This window comes from Salmo salar, chromosome ssa10, assembly GCF_905237065.1.
Source record: "Salmo salar chromosome ssa10, Ssal_v3.1, whole genome shotgun sequence".
Lineage (NCBI taxonomy): Eukaryota > Metazoa > Chordata > Actinopteri > Salmoniformes > Salmonidae > Salmo > Salmo salar.
In genome coordinates, this window is record NC_059451.1 from 110037778 (window position 1) to 110055839 (window position 18062).

The 18062-nt window shown below is 42.6% G+C and overlaps 1 pseudogene; it reads right to left on the reverse strand.

Moving 5' to 3' along the window:
* Positions 1–3609: 3609 nt before the first annotated feature.
* Positions 3610–15917, reverse strand: LOC106561500 (tripartite motif-containing protein 16-like; annotated as a pseudogene).
* Between the last annotated feature and the right edge of the window lie 2145 nt (positions 15918–18062).

Genomic DNA, 18062 nt, shown 5'->3' on the forward strand with positions numbered 1-18062 from the left:
GGACATGTACCCCCTCCTCTCTCTCTGTGAGGTAACAGTGGACATGTACCCCCTCCTCTCTCTCTGTGAGGTAACAGTGGACATGTACCCCCTCCGCTCTCTCTGTGAGTTAACAGTGGACATGTACCCCCTCCTCTCTCTCTGTGAGGTAACATTGGACATGTACCCCCTCCTCTCTCTCTGTGAGGTAACAGTGGACATGTACTCCCTCCTCTCTCTGTGTGAGGTAACAAAGGACATGTACCCCCTCCTCTCTCTGTGTGAGGTAACAGTGGACATGTACCCCCTCCTCGCTCTCTGTGAGTTAACAGTGGACATGTACCACCTCCTCTCTCTCCGTGAGGTAACAGTGGACATGTACCCATTCCTCTCTCTCTGTGAGTTAACAGTGGACATGTACCCCCTCCTCTCTCTCTGTGAGGTAACAGTGGACATGAACCCCCTCCTCTCTCTCTGTGAGGTAACAGTGGACATGTACCCCCTCCTCTCTCTGTGTGAGGTAACAGTGGACATGTACCCCCTCCTCTCTCTCTGTGAGTTAACAGTGGACATGTACCCCTTCCTCTCTCTCTGTGAGGTAACAGTGGACTTGTACCCCCTCCTCTCTCTGTGTGAGGTAACAGTGGACATGTACCCCCTCCTCTCTCTCTGTGAGTTAACAGTGGACATGTACCCCCTCCTCTCTCTCTGTGAGGTAACAGTGGACATGTACCCCCTCCTCTCTCTCTGTGAGGTAACAGTGCTCTGTACAGGCAGAAGTATGAGTCAATCTTTACTGAACTGATTGGGTCCATTGAGAGAATTCTCACCGAGGTGAAAAGGTTTATTAGAGGCCAGGAGAAGTCTGCAGTGAGAAGAGCTGCACGACTCCTGGAGCAACTGAAGCAGGAGATAGCTGAGCTGAGGAAGAGAAGCACTGAGCTGGAGCAGCTCTCACACACAGAGGATCACATCCATTTCCTCCACGTGACATCATTTGGTCTATCAACAGAAGAATATGTCTCTCAAAGTGTCATATCTGGCTTTTCTCCCCATGCTAGTGGAATGTGTTTGAGCTTTGGAAGTGTTAATTTGTTAAACATTCATCTCTCCCTTCAGGGTCTCAAAAGTCTCTCTATGACCCTCCTGAGCCTGTGTCCTCTCCCATCCTGTCATCTCTCACCTCTCCTTTAGACAGCATGGTGTTTTCTCCTCCTGAGTCTGTGTCCTCTCCCATCCTGCCTGTCATCTCTCACCTCTCCTTTAGACAGCATGGTGTTTTCTCCTCCTGAGCCTGTGTCCTCTCCCATCCTGTCATCTCTCACCTCTCCTTTAGACAGCATGGTGTTTTCTCCTCCTGAACTGAAAGATCAACTGGACAACATGAATGATGTCTACACATGGTAGGAAGTGCTCCAGCTGACGTTGGATCTGAACACAGCTGATCCAGAACTCAGCCTGTCTGAGGGGAACAGGAAGGTGACAGCCACTGATAAAGCTCAGACCTCTCCTGACCAGAGAGATGATTCACTTTTCTGAATCAATTACTGAATCAATGTGATCTTTCAAAATAAAAGTCATGACTTTGGAATTGCTCTATTATTGAATTGATTGACACAATGAATCAGTTATTTACAGTAATCTATGTACCAGTATATCCATTTAGACAAATATGTGTCACATAACACACTCCCACATCATGGGGCGGCAGCGTAGCCTAGTGGTAAGAGAGTGTTGGACTTGTACCCGAAAGGTTGCAAGTTCAAATCCCAGAGCTGAAAAGGTACAAATCTGTCGTTCTGCCCCTGAACAAGGCAGTTAACCCACTGTTCCTAGGCCGTCATTGTAAATAAGAATTTGTTCTTAACTGACTTGCCTAGTTAAATCAAGGTAAAAAAATTAAAATCATAGACTAATACACAGTACATAACACACACATATATATATATATATATTTCAGTAGGAAGGAACACACATGTTTAAGTCTCTGACCATCTTAAGTGACTGTCAATGAAAACAGAGGCAGAGAGAGAACATCAGGTAAAGTTGTGGAGATGAGGGAATATGTGATCAGAACCCCTCCAGTCTGGTTAACCACAGTTAGGTCCAGTATGGACTATCAATACAAGTCACCATTTAGAATGTGATTCAGTTCAATGGGTCTGAACAGAACTGGGGGATGTCATATATGAAGATGCCTAAACACAACTGGAATATTCACCCACACCACTAGCTCACCTCCACACAATCCATTTACAAGGTAAAGACACACCTTGGAATAAATAACAAAGGAAAACTATTACTAGATGAAGTTTAGTGTTGTATTTTTTATTTCCCATCACCATAAATCATATTTAATCACTGAACAGTAGCAGACCTAACTTCATCTGTTCCTGACTCTGGATAGTGGATTAAAAAGACCATCAATCTCCAATGATATTAAAGTACTATTCTGAACATTACTGATATACTGAGTGGCAAGTCAAGATATCTGCTGGTTTTATTGTTTGGTCAATACCACCACCTGCTGGACAGGTTTAATGTTGCTGGACTGAGCAGTATGGGAGGATGAAAGATGACACATTTAGGGCCGGTTTCCTGGACATCTACATTGAACATGCTTTTTAGTCCAGGACTAGGATTCATCTGTGTCTGGGAAACCAGACCATATACTTTAGTAGAAAGTAAGTGATTCCAGCTAGTAGTGGGCTGACTAGTCCTGAATTGTCCTTTTGTTCCTGGACCATTTTCCATGCAGCTCCAGGTGACAGAGAACACATAAATTAGGGCCGATCCTACAAGCTGATCAATGATACTGAGGAGAATTACATAGAGACAGAGAACCAACTGAGAAAACATATCAATGGTTCTGAATGACAACCAATATACATCAACACCATACCTCATGATTCATGGAAATGTACAAGATCAAAACATTGTATTTACAAATATATGAATACATTGAATTTTAATTCATAACATCTTCTGAAGATCAAATCAGTTAAATCATTGTAGATAAAACAGAGTAGAATGAATCATCACATCTGGGGACCATCACCACCAGCATGACTAGTATCTATGTGGACCCTACTACAGTTTAACCAGCTCAGCTATAGACTACACCAGCATGACTAGTATCTATGTGGACCCTACTACAGTTTAACCAGCTCAGGTATAGACTAGACCAGCATGACTAGTATCTATGTGGACCCTACTACAGTTTAACCAGCTCAGCTATAGACTACACCAGCATGACTAGTATCTATGTGGACCCTACTACAGTTTAACCAGCTCAGCTATAGACTACACCAGCATGACTAGTATCTATGTGGACCCTACTACAGTTTAACCAGCTCAGCTATAGACTACACCAGCATGACTAGTATCTATGTGGACCCTACTACAGTTTAACCAGCTCAGCTATAGAGTACACCAGCATGACTAGTATCTATGTGGACCCTACTACAGTTTAACCAGCTCAGCTATAGACTACACCAGCATGACTAGTATCTATGTGGACCCTACTACAGTTTAACCAGCTCAGCTATAGACTACACCAGCATGACTAGTATCTATGTGGACCCTTCTACAGTTTAACCAGCTCAGCTATAGACTACACCAGCATGACTAGTATCTATGTGGACCCTACTACAGTTTAACCAGCTCAGCTATAGACTACACCAGCATGACTAGTATCTATGTGGACCCTACTACAGTTTAACCAGCTCAGCAGTACCATCGACATAAAACCCAGGATAGAGGGGCTGAGTGAATGTGGTCTGGACTCTGTGGAGGAGGGTCATTGTGTCAGAGACCCTGTAGAAGGACAGAGTACCTGCCTTGTGATCCAGGTACACTCCTACTCTGGAGGACTGAGGGCCTGATACTTTAGTCACAACATTATTTTGTCTGAAACAATAACTACCACTATAGCACTGTAAACTCCAGGACTTGTCATTGAATCCAAATATATTACCTCTCTTTGATCTGCTGATGTCTTTATATGAGACTGCTGTAATAACATTACCAGTCCACTTCACCTCCCAGTAACAGCGTCCAGACAGACCCTCTCTACACAGAACCTGGTCATTGTTGGTGAATCTGTCTGGATGGTCAGGATATGTTTGGACTTGGCCTGTATAGGTCACCTTTCTGTTCCCTTCAGACAGAGAGAGGTGTTTGTGTGCTGTGTTTGGGTCCAGTGTGAGCTGACAGGAATCTGGGAGAAGAGCAGAGCAGAGACCAATGAGGGGAGTCAGAACAATAAGTTAAGTCAGATACTGTATCTACCCTGTCTTTGATTAGAGCACAGCAGAGATCAAATCAGAGAAATATGAGGAGTCAGATATATACCTAGTCTTTGATTAGATCTACTATTGCTATATATTTCTAGAGGGATTGTTAGGAGTGTCAGTAAAAATAGTCTGTTAGTTACTTCACAATAAAGATACTCACATTGTAACAACTGTTCTCTGGTCTTGGGCTCTGGAGGCAGTACAACATCCAATATATTCACTACAGACACACAAACACATTGACAGAGAGAGGAATGTTATCATCATACCATATTCCACATGTATATGACTAGTAGGGAACTTTCAATGGTCTAAAGTTGCTGTTCTTATTGTTTTCAACACACCTGTAGTGGAGATCTTGGTCCATTCTCCTTTAAGGAAGTCTTCTAGTTTCTCTCTCAGTTCAGACACAGTCTTACTCACATCTCCAAAGTACTGAAGAGGACGGACAACGATGCTGGGTAAGTCTGAAGATACACTGACACTGGAGAGAGACTGATACCTCTAGAGAGAGAGAGGGAGAGAGAGAGAAAGAGAGTGAGGTAGAGTGAGAGCGAGGGAGAGAGAAGGACAGAGAGAGAGAGGGACAGAGAGAGAGAGGGCGACAGATAGACAGAGAGAGGGACAGAGGGAGAGAGGGACAGAGAGAGAGAGGGACAGAGAGAGAGAGGGACAGAGAGAGAGAGGGACAGAAACAGAGGGACAGAGGGGGACGGACAGAGGGGGATGGACAGAGGGATAGAGAGGGAAGGACAGAGGGAGAGAGAGGGATTGATAAAGGGAGAGAGAGGGACGGACAGAGAGAGAGGGATGGACAGAAAGAGAGAGGGACGGACAGAGAGAGACAGGGACGGACAGAGAGAGAGAGGGACGGACAGAGAGAGAGAGAGAGAGAGAGAGAGACAGGGACGGACAGAGAGAGAGAGGGACGGACAGAGAGAGAGAGAGAGAGAGAGACGGACAGAGAGCGAGAGGTCCGGACAGACAGAGAGAGAGAGAGGGCCGGACAGAGAGAGAGAGAGAGAGAGAGAGAGGGACGGACATAGAGAGAGAGGGACTGACAGAGAGAGAGAGAGAGAGAGGGACGGACGGAGAGAGAGAGAGAGACAGGGACGGACAGAGAGAGAGAGAGAGAGACAGAGATGGACAGAGAGAGAAAGCGAGAGTAACGACAGAGAGAGAGGGACGGACAAAGAGAGAGAGGGATGGACAGAGAGAGAGAGAGAGAGGGACGGAAAGAGAGAGAGAGAGAGAGAGAGAGAGATGGACAGAGAGAGAGATGGACGACAGAGAGAGAGAGAGAGAGGGACGACAGAGAGAGGGAGAGGGACGGACAGAGAGAGGGAGAGGCACGGAGAGAGAGAGGGACGGACAGAGAGAGAGAGACAGAGAGAGAGGGACAGAGAGAGAGGGACAGAGAGAGGGGGACAGAGAGAGAGAGGGACAGAAAGAGAGAAGGACAAATAGGGACAAAGAGAGAGGGACAGAGAGAGAGGGACAGAGAGACAGGGACAGAGAGACAGGGACAGAGGGGGACAAAGAGAGAGCGACAAAGAGAGAGCCATCAAGAGGAACAAAGAGAGAGATGGACAAAGAGGGACAAAGAGAAAGACAGAGAGAGATAGGGACAGAGAGAGAGGGACAAAGAGGGACAAAGAGAAAGAGGGACAGAGAGAGAGAGGGACAGAGAGAGAGAGGGACAGAGAGAGAGGGACAAAGAGGGACAAAGAGAGAGAGGGACAAAGAGGGACAAAGAGGAACAAAGAGAAAGAGGCACAAAGAGGGAGAGGGACAGAGAGAGAGATGGACAGAGAGAGAGAGAGGGACAGAGAGAGAGAGAGTGAGTGAGAGAGAGAGAGACAGGACAACAGAATGATTGAGATGAATAGTTTCACATTAAGTTAATTTCATATCACATGTAACAAGGCAGTTTAGTGACCTGGAGGAAATGATGTGATCCTCTGTGTGTGAGAGCTGCTCCAGCTCAGTGCTTCTCTTCCTCAGCTCAGCTATCTCCTGCTTCAGTTGCTCCAGGAGTCCTTCAGCTTGACTCACTTGGGCCTTCTCTTGGGCTCTGATCAGCTCCTTCACCTCAGAGCTCCTTCTCTCAATGGAGCGGATCAGCTCAGTAAAGATCTGATCACTGTCCTCCACTGCTGCCTGTGCAGAGCGCTGTTAAGAGAGAGACACAGAGAGAGAGAGAGAGATAGACAGAGAGATAGAGAGAGTAGGTACAGTAGCCTCTGCACCTCATTGAGTCAGAACACTGCCACCCTGCTTTTCAGGTCCTCCAGGCCTTGTCCCCCCTCCTGGACAGGCAGGTACAGAACACCACTTGGCCCTGCTCTACTCTCCTCCCTCCTGGTCCCCCCTCCAGTAGCCTGCCCCGTAGCAGAGCTAGACCCAGCCTCTGTCCCCTGAGTCCTGGTAGGCTGGACAATAGAACGAGTCAAAACGGCCAAAGAACGTTGTCTGAGCTGGAACACTAGCGAGGCCATGGCAAATGAATTGAAACGAACCTTCACAGAGCCTCTTCTGACTGGAATGATCCTTAGAATTCCGTTTCCCCTAATGGCACCAAAAAATGTCTACCTTTTTATTTGACCACTAAAACCTGTTCTTAGGACCAAACTGAAAAATAACAACTGGTGTAGAAAGTAAACATCCGCACCTCGATAGTGCCAAGTGTGTTTATGTCTGCATTACCAGGAAGTAGGAAAAAACGGGTAACTTCTGACAATTTCTGGTCTAGCGATCGATGACAGCAGAGGACGCTGCCCAACCTTATGTCATTAGAAAGAGGAGATTCTCCTGATTAAAATGGTGTCCGACATGAAAACATCTAAATTTACACATTGTGAGATATTTAGTGAAATAAACAGACATACCATAACTAAGCTGCTCAAACTTAAATCATTAGAAATAATAGTTTATCCTGATTAAAATGGTGAAGAACTTCAAACCATTAAAATAAATACATCTATTACAGATAATTGGAGAAATAGACATGTCCCTATTTTCCCAAAACAATGGCAGTCTGAAAGTTATAACAGCAGTATTTTATTTAACCAGCTTTCCATTTATCTACGACCATTTGACTTTGTGTTTAACATTTAGTGGTTTGTAATCTTGCGGTTAAGAACGTTGGGCAGTAACTGAAAGGTGCCTGGTTTGAATCCCCGAGCTGACTTGGTGAAAAATCTGTAAATCTCCTTTTTTAGGCAGATTCGGGATCTTAACCCTAGTGGCTCTGGATAAGTGTCTGCTAAATGACTCACATGTAAACGTAAACTATCGAGTAAACACCACCTCTTCCTTCCTAATCTGACCTTTGAACCTTGGTCCACCGACCTTTAGAGGACATATAAATGCCGTCCCTTGTGCTCAGAGTCCTATCTCTTCTGCCACACATCTATCAAAATGTCTCTGATCTTACATTTGTCCTCACCTCTACCCAGTGGAATATTAATATATATTATATCTTGTTGTAAAGCTCTTTTAACTAACTGGTCTACATTTTCATTCCCTTCCACACCTGAATGTGCTGGGACCCAGCAGAATCTCACTACTACACCCATTCTCTCATTTCTCCATAATAAGATTGATACCTACAACTGTCCAACCAAATCCACTGCCTTGTCTACTAGTATATTCCCAACAGTCGTCTAGAACAGTAGCAGTGGGATGCTCAACCTCACAGCCTTGCAACCCAATAAGCTAATGACAATTTATTACGCCGTATACCCAAAGGCATCTCACCTGCCTCCACTAGTAAGACACATACAGATGTTGATTTAAATGCACCAATACATATCCTTAAAGCTATATACTGGATTCTGTCCAGCTTAAGTCTTTGCCGCTGTTCCATAAACTATACACCCGTAATAAATTGTCGACCTGATCAGAGCTCTATAAATATCCATCAACGATTGTCTGTCAGCACCCCCATTCCTAACCAGAGACCCACACAACCAACTACCACAAAAGTGATGGAATGAGAGAGAGAGAGAGACATCGTTACAACACTGTACATAGACATAATATAACGTTTCTTCTTCTTTGGAGTTTAACGGTGGTTGGCTTCCAATATGTTGAATTACCGCCCCCAACTGGACAATAATATGAATCTATTTTACTTTGTGATGCAAAATGGGAAAAGGAACATTTCATATTTTTGCAAATAAAAAACACTCTTCCAACTAACCCTACACTCATTAAAAACCCACTACCCCATTCCACTACTTTGACCCTATCTGCTCCTGCACCAGGCCAACTAACCCGACAGTTATTAAAAATCCCCTACCCCATTCCACTACTTTGACCCTATCTGCTCCTGCACCAGGCCAACTAACCCTACACTCATTAAAAACCCACTACCCCATTCCACTACTTTGACCCTATCTGCTCCTGCACCATGCCAACTAACCCTACACTCATTAAAAACCCACTACCCCATTACACTACTTTGACCCTATCTGCTCCTGCACCATGCCAACGACCTGGGAGGACGGGACACCACCACCCAACACACCCTGGAACTCTTCTGAAGTCAAATCTCATATGACCAAATACTTCTCTGCAGCTGCCACCACAACATCTATTGTCTGTGATTTACGTTCCATTTCTGAGGTACAGTTGAAAACCATTGCTATGAACTCTAAGAAGCCAACCTTACTGAAGCATATATCCCTCGTTGGCCAATTCCTCTGTGCTGGCACAGATCTACTACTCACAGGGATCCTCAGGATTCCTCACCCTTGACCCATCCTCCTCTTCTTTCTTCACTGCCTCAACACACGACACCTTCTGCACTACTCTGACTCTAGTCACCTCAACCTGCCTCTCTCTCACCAGACACTTCTGATCCCCAGCAACATGGGCACCCCTACAGTTGACACAACTTTATCCACTGAAACTACACAATCCTCTATCCCATGACCTCCTGCACACTTCCGACATCTTGGAATCTCCCTCCTACAAACTGCTGCAGCATGACCATAAACTTTGTACCTGAAAATCCTTTCAAAGAAATCACACATTTCAATGGTGTCCTGTTCCTGAGAGCAATGCAAGAAACAGATCTTGACATAAGTTCCGTGACACGGAGCGCCCACTGTCTCTGGTCAGAAGAAACACAAACAAATATCACAAGTCCACTACAGGTTACCTTCACTGATTCAACTGCACCCAACTCCTTTCCCACCCACCCTGAAACCACAAATGGATCTGTCAAAAGGTATGGATCCACTTTCTCCAACAATGTAACTCCTACTGCACCAGATTCTTCTTTATCATGTCCATTGATGCCAGGCTCTGGTTCTGAGCTCTTCTCCACACCTTCTACCTCACTTAACTCTCCCTCATTCATTTCCATTTCAACTCCAGAACTCAGTCTGGCGCACGGCTCATTCTGTTTGCTCTTGAATTATAACATTTGAAATGTCTCTATTCCTTTGAATCCTTTGTGCGTGATGTTTACTGTTCATTTCTGGTTGTTTATTTCACTTTTGTTTATTATCTATTTCACTTGCTTTGGCAATGTAAACATATGTTTCCCATGCCAATAAAGATCTTTGAATTGAATTGAGAGAGAGAGAGAGAGAGCTCCATGTTAATGTATAGGGGAAATGAGCCATTGTTACTTTTGGTTATGTGATGAGGTAGCCCCGCCTGCGACTTCAAAATCACAGTCGGCCCAATAGGGAATGTCCTCTTGTTGTAATGGTCAAGATGTTGGTTTCTCCCACAGTTGACCTGGGTTCATATCCCATCAGTTACATAAAGCAGTCTGATAGGGGTCCAGACATAGTGGGATTGGAGAAGGTCCCCTGTATTTCTCTCTCTCTCTCTGATTGGAGGAGACAGGTAAAATGGTGTGTCTCCTCTGGACAACAATACTCACCTTGAGAGACTCCACAGCCTGCTGGAGCTCCTTCAACTCCTTCTCTCTCTCCTGGAATCTCTGTTGGACCTTCTGCTGACTCATCCCCAGCAGCCTCTGTGGAGAATCACTCTTCAATGAGCTTTCAAGCTTTATTTATCCAGTAGATCAATATTATAGTAATGTGACATAGGACCCATAGAGAGGAAGGTCTACAATCCTGAGGACGTCCCTATACAATATCATATTATGGTGCAATGTGAATGATTATAGTTTTTATGGTAGGACTACATGTATCAAGGGGTTGAGACTGAACTTTGGACTCATAAAAGGGCATTCAGATGTCACAAGTTTCTTCGTCTTCCGACGATATAGAGAAATCGTCGTCTGAGAACGTGGACCAATACGCAGCAGAGTTGGTGCTCATCATCTTAACTTGTTGGGGATAGGGGGCAGTATTTGCACAGCCGGATAAAAAACGTACCCAATTTAATCTGGTTACTACTCCTGCCCAGTAACTAGAATATGCATATAATTGTTTGATTCGGATAGAAAACACGCTAAAGTTTCTAAAACTGTTTGAATGGTGTCTGTGAGTATAACAGAACTCATTTGGCAGGCAAAAACCTGAGAAGGTTTCATGCAGGAAGTGGCCTGTCTGACAAGGTGTTGTTGTTCTGGCTTCTGTTTATTGAAGAGTCAGGATCTTAGCTGTAACGTGACACTTCCTATGGCTCCAATAGGCTCTCAGAGCCCGGGAAAAACCTGAACGATGACGAGGCAGCCTCAGGCTGAAATACATAATCGCCGTTGCCAAGTGGCCGATAAGAGGACAAAGGGCTTAGGCTCGTGCCCGAGTCGACCCCTTGCTGTATTTTCTTTCGGCTGTTTACCTAATTGCAGATTCCCGGTTGGAATATTATCGCTTTTTTACGAGAAAAATGGCATAAAAATTGATTTTAAACAGCGGTTGACATGCTTCGAAGTACGGTAATGAAATATTTAGAAATCTTTTGTCACGAAATGCGCCGTGCGTGTGACCGTTATTTACCATTGGGATAGTGTCTAGAACGCACGAACAAAACGTCGCTGTTGGAACATAACTATGGATTATTTTGGACCAAACCTACATTTGTTATTGAAGTAGAAGTCCTGGGAGTGCATTCTGACGAAGAACAGGAAAAGTAATCAAACTTTTGTAATAGTAAATCTGACTTTGGTGAAGGCTAAACTTGGTGGGTGTCTAAATAGCTAGCCCTGTGATGCCGGGCTATCTACTTAGAATATTGCAAAATGTGCTTTCACCGAAAAGCTATTTTAAAATCGGACATAGTGCATAGAGGAGTAATGTATCTATAATTCTTAAAATAATTGTTTTGCTTTTTGTGAACGTTTATCGTGAGTAATTTAGTAAATTGTTAGTAAATTCGCCGGAAGTTTGCGGGGGGTATGCTAGTTCTGAATGTCACATGCTACTGTAAAAAGCTGGTTTTTGATATAAATATGAACTTGATTGAACAAAACATGCATGTATTGTATAACATAATGTCCTAGGTGTGTCATCTGATGAAGATCAAAGGTTAGTGCTGCATTTAGCTGTCTTCTGGGTTTTTGTGACATTATATGCTAGCTTGAAAAATGGGTGTCTGATTATTTCTGGCTGGGTACTCTGCTGTCATATGTTTGAGAAATTGAAGTAATAGCATTTCAAAGGTATTTGAAAATCGCGCCACAGGATTCAACTGGCTGTTACGTAGGTGGGACGAATTTGTCCCGCCGGTCCTAGAGAGGTTAATTTATTAAATGACGTTGAACACGAGAAAACAAGAAAACAACAAGAACGACGAAGGACAGTTTCACAGGCTAAATGAAGACTAGCAGTGTGAAATACATCTACCCACAAAACACAAAGACAAACACACCCTATTATATAGGACTCCCAATCAAAGGCAACTCACCTGCCTTCAATTGGGAGTCCAATCCCAATTAACTATACATAGAAAACAAACCTAGAACCTATACCCACAATTTTTCAAACATATGACTATTTCACAGCATTTTAAAGACAAGACTCTCCTTTATCTAACCACACTGTCCGATTTCAAAAAGGCTTTACAGCGAAAGCAAAACATTAGATTATGTCAGCAGAGTACCAAGCCAGAAATAATCAGACACCCATTTTTCAAGCTAGCATATAATGTCACAAAAACCCAGAAGACAGCTAAATGCAGCACTCACCTTTGATGATCTTCATCAGATGACAACCCTAGGACATTATGTTATACAATACATGCATGTTTTGTTCAATCAAGTTCATATTTATATCAAAAACCAGCTTTTTACATTAGCATGTGACGTTCAGAACTAGCATACCCCCCGCAAACTTCCGGGGAATTTGCTAACAATTTACTAAATTACTCAAGATAAACGTTCACAAAAAGCATAACAATTATTTTAAGAATTATAGATACAGAACTCCTCTATGCACTCGATATGTCCGATTTTAAAATAGCTTTTTGGTGAAAGCACATTTTGCAATATTCTAAGTACATAGCCCAGGCATCACGGGCTAGCTATTTAGACACCCGGCAAGTTTAGCACTCACCAATATCAGATTTACTATTATAAAAGTTTGATTACCTTTTGTTGTCTTCGTCAGAATGCACTCCCAGGACTGCTACTTCAATAACAAATGTTGGTTTGGTCCAAAATAATCCATCGTTATATCCGAATAGCGGCGTTTTGTTCGTGCGTTCCAGACACTATCCGAATGTTAAAGAAGGGTCGTGCGCATGGCGCAATTCGTGACAAAAAAAATCTAAATATTCCATTACCGTACTTCGAAGCATGTCAACCACTGTTTAAAATCCATTTTTATGCCATTTTTCTCGTAAAAAAGCGAAAATATTCTGACCGGGAATGTCCATTTAGCTAAACAGAGGAAAGTAAACAAAGCTTTCGGTCGACGCGGGCACGAGCCTGAGTCTCACAGTACTGTAACCAGCCACTACCCAAACGCGCTACTTTGTTTCAGCCAGAGCCTGCAAAGCCACGATTCAGTGTTTTGCCGCCTTCTGAGAGCCTATGTCAGCCGTAGGAAGTGTCACGGGACAGCTAAGATACTCACTCTTCAATAAACAGAGACAAGAAGAACGACACCTTGTCAGACAGGCCACTTCCTGCATGAAATCTTCTCAGGTTTTTGCCTGCCATATGAGTTCTCTTATACTCACAGACACCATTCAAACAGTTTTAGAAACTTTAGGGTGTTTAGATAAAGGAGAGTCTTGTGGTTAGATAAAGGAGAGTCTTGTCTTTAAAATGCTGTGAAATAGTCATATGTTTGAAAAATTGAAGTTTTAGTATTTTTGAGGAATTTGTAATACGCGCCACGCCTATCATTGGATATTGGAGCAGGTGTTCCGATAGCGGAATGTCTAGATGTAAGAGGTTAACCTGTTGGGGCTAGGGGGCAGTATTTTCACGGCTGGATAAAAAAACGTACCCGATTTAATCTGGTTACTAATCCTACCCAGTAACTAGAATATGTATATACTTATTATATATGGATATAAAACACCCTAAAGTTTCGAAAACTGTTTGAATGGTGTCTGTGAGTATAACAGAACTCATTTGGCAGGCAAAACCCTGAGACAGATTCTGACAGGAAGTGGATACCTGATGTGTTGAATTACCTTTAAGCCTATGCCATTGAAACACACAGGGGCTTATTAATCTTTTGGCACTTCCTATTGCTTCCACTAGATGTCACCAGCCTTTACAAAGTGTTTTGAGTCTTCTACTGTGAGATCTGACCGAACAAGAGCCTTGGAACGGTGATGGCCGATTAGACTCTGGCGCGAGGTCATGTTGGGTACCCTCGTTCCAATACGTTTTAAAAGAGAATGCATTCGTCCACCTTGAATATTATTCATGTTCTGGTTAAAAAAGGCACTAATGATTTATGCTATACAACGTTTGACATGTTTGAACGAACGTAAATATATTTTTTCCCCTCGTTCATGAAGTGAAGTCCGGCGGGCTTAGATCATGTGCTAACAACACGGAGCTTTTTGGACATAAATGATGAGCTTTTTTGAACAAAACTACATTCGTTATGGACCTGGGATTCCTGGAAGTGACATCTGATGAAGAGAATCAAAGGTAATGGATTATTTACATAATATTTTCGATTTTAGATCTCTCCAACATGGCCGTTCGTCTGTATCGCAAAGCGTATTTTTCTGGGCGCAGTGCTCAGATTATTGCAAAGTGTGATTTCCCAGTAAGGTTATTTTTAAATCTGGCAAGTCGATTGCGTTCAAGAGATGTAAATATATAATTCTTTAAATGACAATATAATATTTTACCAATGTTTTCTAATATTAATTATTTAATTTGTTGTGCTGACTTGACTGCCGGTTATTGGAGGGAAACGATTTCCTGAACATCAACGCCATAGTAAAACGCTGTTTTTGGATATAAATATGAACTTGATAGAACTAAAAATGCATGTATTGTCTAACATAATGTCCTAGGAGTGTCATCTGATGGAGATTGTCAAAGGTTACTGCATCATTTTAGCTGGTTTTATGGTTTTGGTGACGCCTGTCTTTGAATTGACAAAACATTACATACAGCTATTGTCAATGTACTCTCCTAACATAATCTAACTTTATGCTTTCGCCGTAAAACCTTTTTGAAATCGGACAACGTGGTTAGATTAAGGAGATGTTTATCTTTCAAAGGGTGTAAGATAGTTGTATGTTTGAAAAATTTGAATTTGGACATTTATTTGGTTTCAAATTTGCCGCTCTTGAAATGCACCTGCTGTTGATAGGGTGCACCACGGGTGGCACGCTAGCGTCCCACATAGCCCCAAGAGGTTTTAACTGGTCAGGACTTGACATCAGAATGGTAATAGTGTTTGACTTTAGAAAATGGTGATACATTTGGAGAATCTGGGTTAACATATCTATATACTGAAGGTTTATGGTCATATTTGTGGATCCATTTCATTTGAATGATCTCATATTCAAACAGATTTAGTTCCTACTGTATCTTTAATTCTTTGTTTATCAGACAGTCACCAACAAGTTGTTCTGGTCTTACCTGTTTCTCAGTCCTCTCTGCTGCAGCTGACACTGTATCATGGCATTTATGTTTATCCATTGTACACAGCAGACAGATACACTGCTGATCGGTACGACAGTAAACCTCCAGCAGTTTGTCATGATGAGAGCAGATCTTCTCCTGTAGTTGTGCGGTGGCTTTGACCAGCTTGTGCTTTTTGAAAGCAGGAGATTCATAGTGAGGTTGGAGGTGAGTCTCACAGTAAGAGGCCAGACACACCAGACAGGACATGAGGGCTTTCTGCTTTCTGGTCCCAGTGCAGACATCACACGCCACATCTCCAGGTCCAGCATAACACAGAGCAGGAGGGGGAGCAGCCTGGAGTCCTGTCTTCTTCAGTGTCTCCACCACTTCAGCCAGAACGGTGTTTCTCTTCAGAACAGGTCTTGGGATAAAGGTCTCTCTGCACTGAGGACAGCTGTAGACACCTTTCAGAACATCCTTATCCCAGCTTTCTTTAATACAACCCATACAGTAACTGTGTCCACAGGCAGTAGTCACCGGATCCTTCAGTAGATCCAGACAGATGGAGCAACAGAACAGTTCCTGATTCTCTGCCATTTTGGTGCTCTCTCCCATAGGTTAAGCAATGGCAGTGTGAAAGATGACTTTCTGTTCAGTGTGAAAGATGACTTTCTGTTTCATTGAACTCTACACCAGAGGACAGGGAGTGGCTTCCTACTTGACTGTGTTTTCTGTTTGTAGAGGGGGTGTGGTTTCATTGATAAGGAAGTGTAACAGAGTGTTGGGTAGTAGGCAGAGATGGTCAGTATTCATGTTACATGTATTTGAAATACGTATTAGAATTACTTCAGAGTATTTTGTCTTTTGAATCATACTGGGCTGAACTACACTACATTGTATTTTGTATTTTCTAAACACTAAATACTTTTCTATACTATTTTTTATAGGGGTTCACATCTTGTGGTCCCTCTTTCACCCTGCATTGGTATCAGCAGTCTGATAGTACTATGGTGTGATAAGCCTGTCTGCTAAATGACAACATTGGTATCAGCAGTATGATAGTACTATGGAGTGATAAGACTGTCTGCTAAATGACAACATTGGTATCAGCAGTATGATAGTACTATGGTGTGATAAGACTGTCTGCTAAATGACAACATTGGTATCAGCAGTATGATAGTACTATGGTGTGATAAGACTGTCTGATAAATGACAACATTGGTATCAGCAGTATGATAGTACTATGGTGTGATAAGACTGTCTGCTAAATGTACTAAATATAAATGTGTATGTAAAAATGTTGATATATATTTTGTTGAGGGAAAATGTACTTGATATGATTGTAATATGTTGTTGTCTCACCTAGCTGTCTGAAGATGAATGCACTAAACAGAGCGTCTGGTAAATGACTCAAATGAAAAGTAAAAATAAAATATTGTAAAGCATGCTGAGTATTATTCTAATGAGCTCCACCCCCAAACAAGGCCAATATTAATACCCAGTGTGCGTTGCGGTAAATTTGGTATGTTAATTTTCACATAGACATTCGTATTTTAGTAATTTAGCTTATCCAGAGTGACTTGCTCAACTAAGGTAGACAACATACATACAGTACCATTGTCAACAAGCAAGAAAAAAAGGTTTTGTAACCGTTACTGAAAAGGTTGTTGCTGTTTGGTCCATCTACTTCCAAATAGTTTCTGTATTACAGTGTTTCTCATTTGCTAACACACAATTCTGAAACCTTACTAGATTTCCTGAAAACATTAAACACTAAACCTCATTTTCAGGCACTGTTTACATAACCTCTGACTCCTCTTGCAAAATGAAACATTCGCCTTATAACAGCTATACTTGTGTTAAAATCAAACACTGCTCTCAAATCATAAACAAAGTGATCAAAATGATATACACTCTCAAGCAGTCAGTAAACAATACACCAAAAAATAGAAAACACATTGTTCAAAACATACAATTCTCAGGGAGAAGTACATTTTTAATCTAAAAAAAATATTCATATTTTTCCATCATTGTCTTTTGATGAACGAAAACAACGTTCTATCATAGTAGCTCAAAATTGATCAGAAATTACTACTCTGCTTTGCTCTTTGCAATTTTGTTTTTTGTTCTTCCTCCTCCTTGTACCCCTATTTTTACAGTACTGTACCCTGCATCTCAAAAACTTGTCCTTTGTCTCTGTGATACTGTAATTCTTGTTCTTTGTTGATATGAACCTGCAACCAGTCAAAATCTATTGAGCAGTCAGTACTGTTAATAAATGGAAAGCACAATGTTCAGGGCCATACAATTTGTCCATTGTACAGTATACAGCCTACAATGCATTGTACTACAGTATACAATAGTAAAAGGGACAAAAATCAAAGGAGTAAACATGTGATCAATGTGCTTCTTCTTGTCTTTGGGCTGGTTCAGGCCAGAGCACTTCCTCGATATCACAAGCAATATTGTCCCTCCTGAGGCAACGGGGGAAGAAGCCTCTTGTGTGCCGTATCCAGCCCTGACATGATTCCTCACCTATATCACCACAGGCTAAATCCATGGCTTGCAGCAGATTTACTCTAGTGTAGGGTTGTCTATCATACACTTTCCATCTCCAAGAGGAGAAAAACTCCTCAATCGGATTCAGGAAAGGCGAGTATGGAGGGTGGTACAAGTTCATAAACTGCCCATTGATGTTAAACCATTCCCTTACCTGAGCAGCTCGGTGGAAACTGACATTGTCCCACACTATCACATAGGTGGGAATGGGATTCTCATTTAGCTCTTGACCCTGCTGCTCTTGAACCTGC